This window comes from Rhinatrema bivittatum, chromosome 8, assembly GCF_901001135.1.
Source record: "Rhinatrema bivittatum chromosome 8, aRhiBiv1.1, whole genome shotgun sequence".
Taxonomy (NCBI): Eukaryota; Metazoa; Chordata; class Amphibia; order Gymnophiona; family Rhinatrematidae; genus Rhinatrema; species Rhinatrema bivittatum.
Window position 1 is genome coordinate 186,337,506 of NC_042622.1, and position 6,990 is coordinate 186,344,495.

Below are 6,990 nucleotides of genomic sequence, written 5' to 3' on the forward strand. Positions count from 1 at the left end.
TCTATTTATATCACCCATACACACCACATTCACTCACACAGTAATGAAAATATTAAAAACCAACAATACAAATTTGTTACTCTTTAACAATACTATTGCAACATTCCCTAATTTACAATGTAAACCTACTCCTCTTATTATTAATTACCCCAATTTCTACCACTATTATATTTAACACAAATGTAGACAATCATTTATAATTAAAGTTCCTTATTAAGTTCATATTCCATAGGTTACATCCTAACATAGTGAACATTTAATTAAATTGCCATTCTCATTTTCATGAAATTCATGACTTGTATTCCAACACAATCGATATTGCAATTTCTTTAATCTTATCCCGACAGGAAGCTCCTGTTTCTCCCATTGGTTTCTTCAGGGGATTTTGTTCACATAATAATTTGCAATCATGAATCTCAACTTCATTGTCCAAATCTCAGCATTACCGGAAACCTTAAAACCAAAAAACATGTGCCAAATGAATACGTGCATCTATTACCCCAATGCTCTTCCTTCTAATAAAAATTTTTTAAACAATTTTTTAAACAATTTGGAAAAATATCTTATTATTTCCCTAGTCATTGTTATCAACATCACTGCACTTACCCAAGCTCCACTGCTACAACTTCCATTTAAACCGCTATATATTTCTTCAAAAACTGCTTTACCGTTGTCTATTTCATCAGAAACTGCTTTACATCTATACAAATTCAAAAATAAAATCAATATGTACAAGCTGCACAATGTCTCCACGTAACCAGCTCTCATTTTTTTAACCATTATACTAACCTGGAATTTATGTCACTATATCATTCCCTTATGTTCTCAAACCAGTATTTCATTACCCGTGCCGACCATTGTTCCATCATGTCATCCTCTGTAACAGATAAACCACCTTTAACCTATCCTGTCCAAAATATTACCATAAGTTATCTTCTATCCGAAACAAAAATCACTTACTTTATTGCATATGAACCACCTCTTGCTTCAAACCACCATATTTCACACAGCGTCTCTCCTTCACAGAAAACACCACGGCTGCGCACTACCTGCTTCCTGTTGCCTGTTCTTTTTCAAGCTTTCCCGCGCCATTGCAATACCCTAAAATATCGCGAGATGATAGTTCCATATTGTTACCTAGCAACCAAGACACCGAAACCGAAATGAAAGGGGAGTCATAAAAAAATACTCCACTCTATCTCTTGATTGAGACCCCCTGGTTCCACAGTTCCCCACTTGTAAATGAAACGTTGTTCCTTTTGAGTTAAAACTCTAGAGACATTTCCCCCGCGTTGCAACGTCAATTGGTAGAGCACACAAAACCTCAAATCTTCTACCTTGTGTCCCTTTTTGAGCCAATGAGAAACTAATGGGGCTTTGTCTTTTTTAATCCTAATATTACTGATATGTTCCAATATCCTGATTTTAATGACTCTTTTCGTCTGTCCGATATAAAATAACCCACAGGGGCAAGTCTCAATCAAGAGATAGAGTGGAGTATTTTTTTATGACTCCCCTTTCATTTCGGTTTCGGTGTCTTGGTTGCTAGGTAACAATATGGAACTATCATCTCGCGATATTTTAGGGTATTGCAATGGCGCGGGAAAGCTTGAAAAAGAACAGGCAACAGGAAGTAGGTAGTGCGCAGCCGTGGCGTTTTCTGTGAAGGAGAGACGCTGTGTGAAATATGGTAGTTTGAAGCAAGAGGTGGTTCATATGCAATAAAGTAAGTGATTTTTGTTTCGGATAGAAGATAACTTATGGTAATATTTTGGACAGGATAGGTTAAATGGTCGGCACGGGTAATGAAATACTGGTTTGAGAACATAAGGGAATGATATAGTGACATAAATTCCAGGTTAGTATAATGGTTAAAAAAATGAGAGCTGGTTACGTGGAGACATTGTGCAGCTTGTACATATTGATTTTATTTTTGAATTTGTATAGATGTAAAGCAGTTTCTGATGAAATAGACAACGGTAAAGCAGTTTTTGAAGAAATATATAGCGGTTTAAATGGAAGTTGTAGCAGTGGAGCTTGGGTAAGTGCAGTGATGTTGATAACAATGACTAGGGAAATAATAAGATATTTTTCCAAATTGTTTAAAAAATTGTTTAAAAAATTTTTATTAGAAGGAAGAGCATTGGGGTAATAGATGCACGTATTCATTTGGCACATGTTTTTTGGTTTTAAGGTTTCCGGTAATGCTGAGATTTGGACAATGAAGTTGAGATTCACGATTGCAAATTATTATGTGAACAAAATCCCCTGAAGAAACCAATGGGAGAAACAGGAGCTTCCTGTCGGGATAAGATTAAAGAAATTGCAATATCGATTGTGTTGGAATACAAGTCATGAATTTCATGAAAATGAGAATGGCAATTTAATTAAATGTTCACTATGTTAGGATGTAACCTATGGAATATGAACTTAATAAGGAACTTTAATTATAAATGATTGTCTACATTTGTGTTAAATATAATAGTGGTAGAAATTGGGGTAATTAATAATAAAAGAGGAGTATGTTTACATTGTAAATTAGGGAATGTTGCAATAGTATTGTTAAAGTGTAACAAATTTGTATTGTTGGTTTTTAATATTTTCATTACTGTGTGAGTGAATGTGGTGTGTATGGGTGATATAAATAGATATGTGTTATGTTTTTAAAGGTGTGTTAAATAATAAAAATTGAAGATAAAATTCATTGAAATACACGGGTATATTGTTTGTAATACTTGTCAGTGTTAATACCTGTGGTAGACCCAGGATAATTTTATTAATATACTTTACATCATTTCCAGCCAAGGATTCACTATGGACCCGGACAAGCTCCAAGGTATTCGTGACTGGGACAAGGAACGCAGGAACACTGGACAGCAACTAGCTTCACACAAGTGTGACGACCCGTTTGCCAAGGCGAGGAACTGAGGAAAGGCCCTCGCCTTATATAAGATGCTTAGGTGACATCATCAGGAAGCATCCAGCCCGAAGTTCCCACCCTGAACCCTTTAAATGAAGGAGTGCCGGCTGCCGGGCCCCTGCAAGAGCTCTGCTGAGAGGCCTGCAATGACTGAGGCATTCGGGGTAGGCACTAGGGACACAGAGCTGGCTGCTGCTGCTAGGGAGGACAGAATGGAGTCCGTGGAGGGGAGCCCAAGGTGAGCAGGCCTGGTCGCGGCACCAGCACGGCCAAGACGCGCAACTATACCCCCCCAGGCTTCCCCCTTACCGGTCTAGGCTTCTCTGGGGGCTGTTAATGGAAAGCTTGAAGGAGGTTCTTGTCCAGGATGTGGTGGGAGGGCTCCCATGAGTTCTTCTCCGGTCCGAAGCCCTCCCACGCCAGGAGATACTCGGCGGCAAACGTCCAGGACCAGTGCTCCTGCGTTCCCGTGGTCCTTCCTGTTTCCTGTTCCACATTCCGCTACCCAGATTGTACCTTCTCGGACTGATACTCAGTACTGACCTCAGCTTGCCTCTGACCACGTTTGGACCGTGCCTGGAACTGACCTCTGCTTGCTACTGACCATGCTCGGAATGATACCTGAAACTGACCCCTGCTTGCTACTGACCGCGCTCGGACTGATACCTGGAACAGACCCCTGGCTTGCTACTGACCGCGCTCGAACTGATACCTGGAACAGACCCCTGCTTGCTACTGACCGCGCTCGGACTGATACCTGGAACAGACCCCTGCTTGCTACTGACCGCGCTCGAACTGATACCTGGAACAGACCCCTGCTTGCTACTGACCGTGCTCGGACTGATACCTGGAACAGACCCCTGCTTGCTACTGACTGCGCTCGAACTGATACCTGGAACAGACCCCTGCTTGCTACTGACCGCGCTCGGACTGATACCTGGAACAGACCCCTGCTTGCTACTGACCGCGCTCGGACTGATACCTGGAACTGACCTTTGCTTTGGCTGACCACCCTCTGACAGATACCCTGGCTTTGACCCTTGCACTCCATACGGACACTCTCCTTGCTTCTCCTGTGACCACCAGGCCTGCCTGTTCTGACGCTACCTGCGGCCTTCTACAAGCTAGATCACTTGGTGCTGCCTATCCTGACCGGAGGACCTTTAGTTCCTGTTCCGTTCCAGTGGTCTCCAGTATTCTCTGTTCGGGTCTAGCTTATCTGTTCTCCACTGGCCGCGCACCTTTGCTCTTTGGTGGGCACACCTCTCCGCTACCTCTCCGGGAGACTCTCAGAGGCCCACCTAAGCCCAGGCAGTCCGGGTATCCAAGGGCTTAACCCATGGAGCCCCCCGGACTGTTATTGGTGAAGCTCCAGCTAGCCTCTGTCGCCTCGTGTGCTCTGCCTCATGGCGGCAGGCGCCCTCTGGGAACCCTCAGAGGGCCATACCAATCCTGCACTAGGCCAAGGGTCCACCTCCAGCGCAACACATTTACTAAGGCTTTTCTCCCATTCTGTCTCTATGGAAAAAATGCTCAGTAAATGAGGCTCTAAGGTTGAAGATGCACTTTTAAGGGGGGGTAGGACCCAACCCCCAGTCATACAATATGGCTTGCAAATGTCATGCATCTTCATTGTGGATATCCCAATAACCCAACTGGCTGGGGGTCCCTTAGCACAAGTGTGGGAACCAATGCTGTAGATCAGTCATATTCACTTCTAGCCCTCAAGGGCCACCCATGGAATGGGGTTGAATTTTCAGGTTTTCCCTATTATTCATGAAAATAGATTTGCATACAACTAAGGGAGTATGCATGCAAATCTATTATGTTCATTCGTAGGGGTATCCTGAAAACCCAATCTGTTTGCAGCCATTGAGGCTGGAAGTAAAGATCAGTAGTTTACAGTTTTGTGTCAAAATATTATAATCTGTTTTATTTTCCCCATTCCTTATTACAATAAGAATAGGCCAAAAAATCAGTTACAGATAATTGCAAACCTTATTCATCATAAGGCATTTACACATGGGCAGGATTTATTAGAATTCCAACCAACTAAGATTTCCTGTACTTGCTTTATCACAACTAACAACTACAATTAAAAAAACTAGGATTTTGCAATGCCATAAGCTAGACAGGTTTTCAAGATATCCACACTAAATATTCAAGAGCTATGTTTGCATGCACCCATCTCCATTGCATGAAAATATATTTCATGCATATTCATTGTGAATATCCTGAAAACCCGACTGGCTTGTGGCACTTAAGGACTTGAGTTTTCAAGCCCTGGATAAAGCCCACTCATAGGCAAATGCTCAGATAATTGGCAGGGGGGAGGTTGGCCCCTCTGAATACAACAGTCCATTTGTTTACCAAGGTTATGCCGGCGGCCATAACAATTTTGCTGTCACTCATGTACAATAACCTTGGTAAACAAATGGACTGTTGTATTCAGAGGGGCCAACCTCCCCCCTGCGGTCCGCGGCCGGGAACAAATACTCACCCGCGACGCAGGGTGGACTCTGGGGCTCCTGCAGGAGCAGGGAGCCTCCTTCGGCGTTCCTCTCGCGGCCTTGGCTGCTGCCCGGGCCGGCCGCGGAGCCCAGCAGGGCTGCGATGACTCCTCCCACTTCCTGGCTGCATAGGGCCACGCGCGGGGCTGAAGAATAGATTTAAAGGGGCCACGACAAGGCAAGGCAAGGTCTGCTCCTCATACCTTGCCTTGGTATTGAGGCTCAGTTCCTGGTTTCCTGTTTGGTGTTCCAGATCCGCTTCTTGCCCCGTTTCTGCTCTTCGCCCCATTGGACTGATTCTTTGGCTCCTGACCCTTGGACTGGTGGTAGTGATTTTCTGGCTTTGACGTGGACTGGCTCTGGGCCCTTCTTCTTGTTCCTGGATTGGCTTCGGACCATTCTCCCGTCTGCTCCTGGACCGGCTCTCGACCTCTCTCTGGACTTCGACCCTTGGTCTGGACTAGGACTATTCTTCAAGTATACTCCCCGACTTCTCCCGACCTGCTGGAGGCGCCAGCCATCTGGAAATCACAACCTGCAGGAGGCGCCTGCATCCAGACCATCTTCATTCTTCAGGGAGTCTAAGTCCCAGCGGCCGTGCCCCTACGGGCTCCTCCTGCGGGGGTTCACGAGCTTCCAGGGTGAAGTCTTCAGCTCTACCTCTTCAACAGGCCTTGCCATCCGACGGTAGAGACAGACAAGGGTTAACTCCCTTCTCGGCAGTGCTGACTCTACCTCGGAACAGGGGTCCACTCTCCAATTCATAACAAAAATAATACTCCTGGGGGAATTCTACGCAAAAAAATTGAAAATTCTGCAACAAATAATTGAAACTTCTGCACACATTTTCTAAATTCTGCAAAATTCTGCACATTTGTCAAAATAAAAATAATATTTTTTGCAAATTATTCTGCATTTCAGTGCAATCCAGTATTTTCATTTAAATAATAGTACAGAAAACAAAGAGGCAGTGCATGCAAATTTTCTCTCATGCATATTCATTGTGGATATCCTAAAAACCCAACTGGCTGGTGGGCCCCCAGGACAGGGTTGGGGACCACTGAGATAGGAGGCTTGAGTTGAAGTAGGCCTTGCATGAAGCACCCCATGAGAGGCTGTTAAGTTGGGCATGCCATCCATCTCTTGGTGATAAGCCCCAATAGCACTGAGGTGGACTCCAAACCAGCCTTGGAGAGGTGCAATAGGTAGTCCAGAAGCTTTGAGGTGTAACAGGAGAACAGATCGAACCTGTGTCCTTCACACCAAACTGAGAATCTCTTCCACTTCAGATTGTAAGACTTCCTCTTGGAAGGCTTCCTGGATTCCACCAGGACTTGAGACACCTCTTCTGAGAGGCCCAGGGTCTGCAAAGTCATCCTTTCAACATCCATGCAGTGAGAGATAAGGCTCAGAGGTTGGGATGGCATTGCCTGCCTTGATCCTCGGCAATCAGGTCTGGACAGGTTCCCAGACTGATCAGAGCCCGGAAGGAAAGGTCCTCTAGAAATAGGACCAGATCTGTCTTGACCAAAAGGGCACGATTAGGATCATGATTCCCTG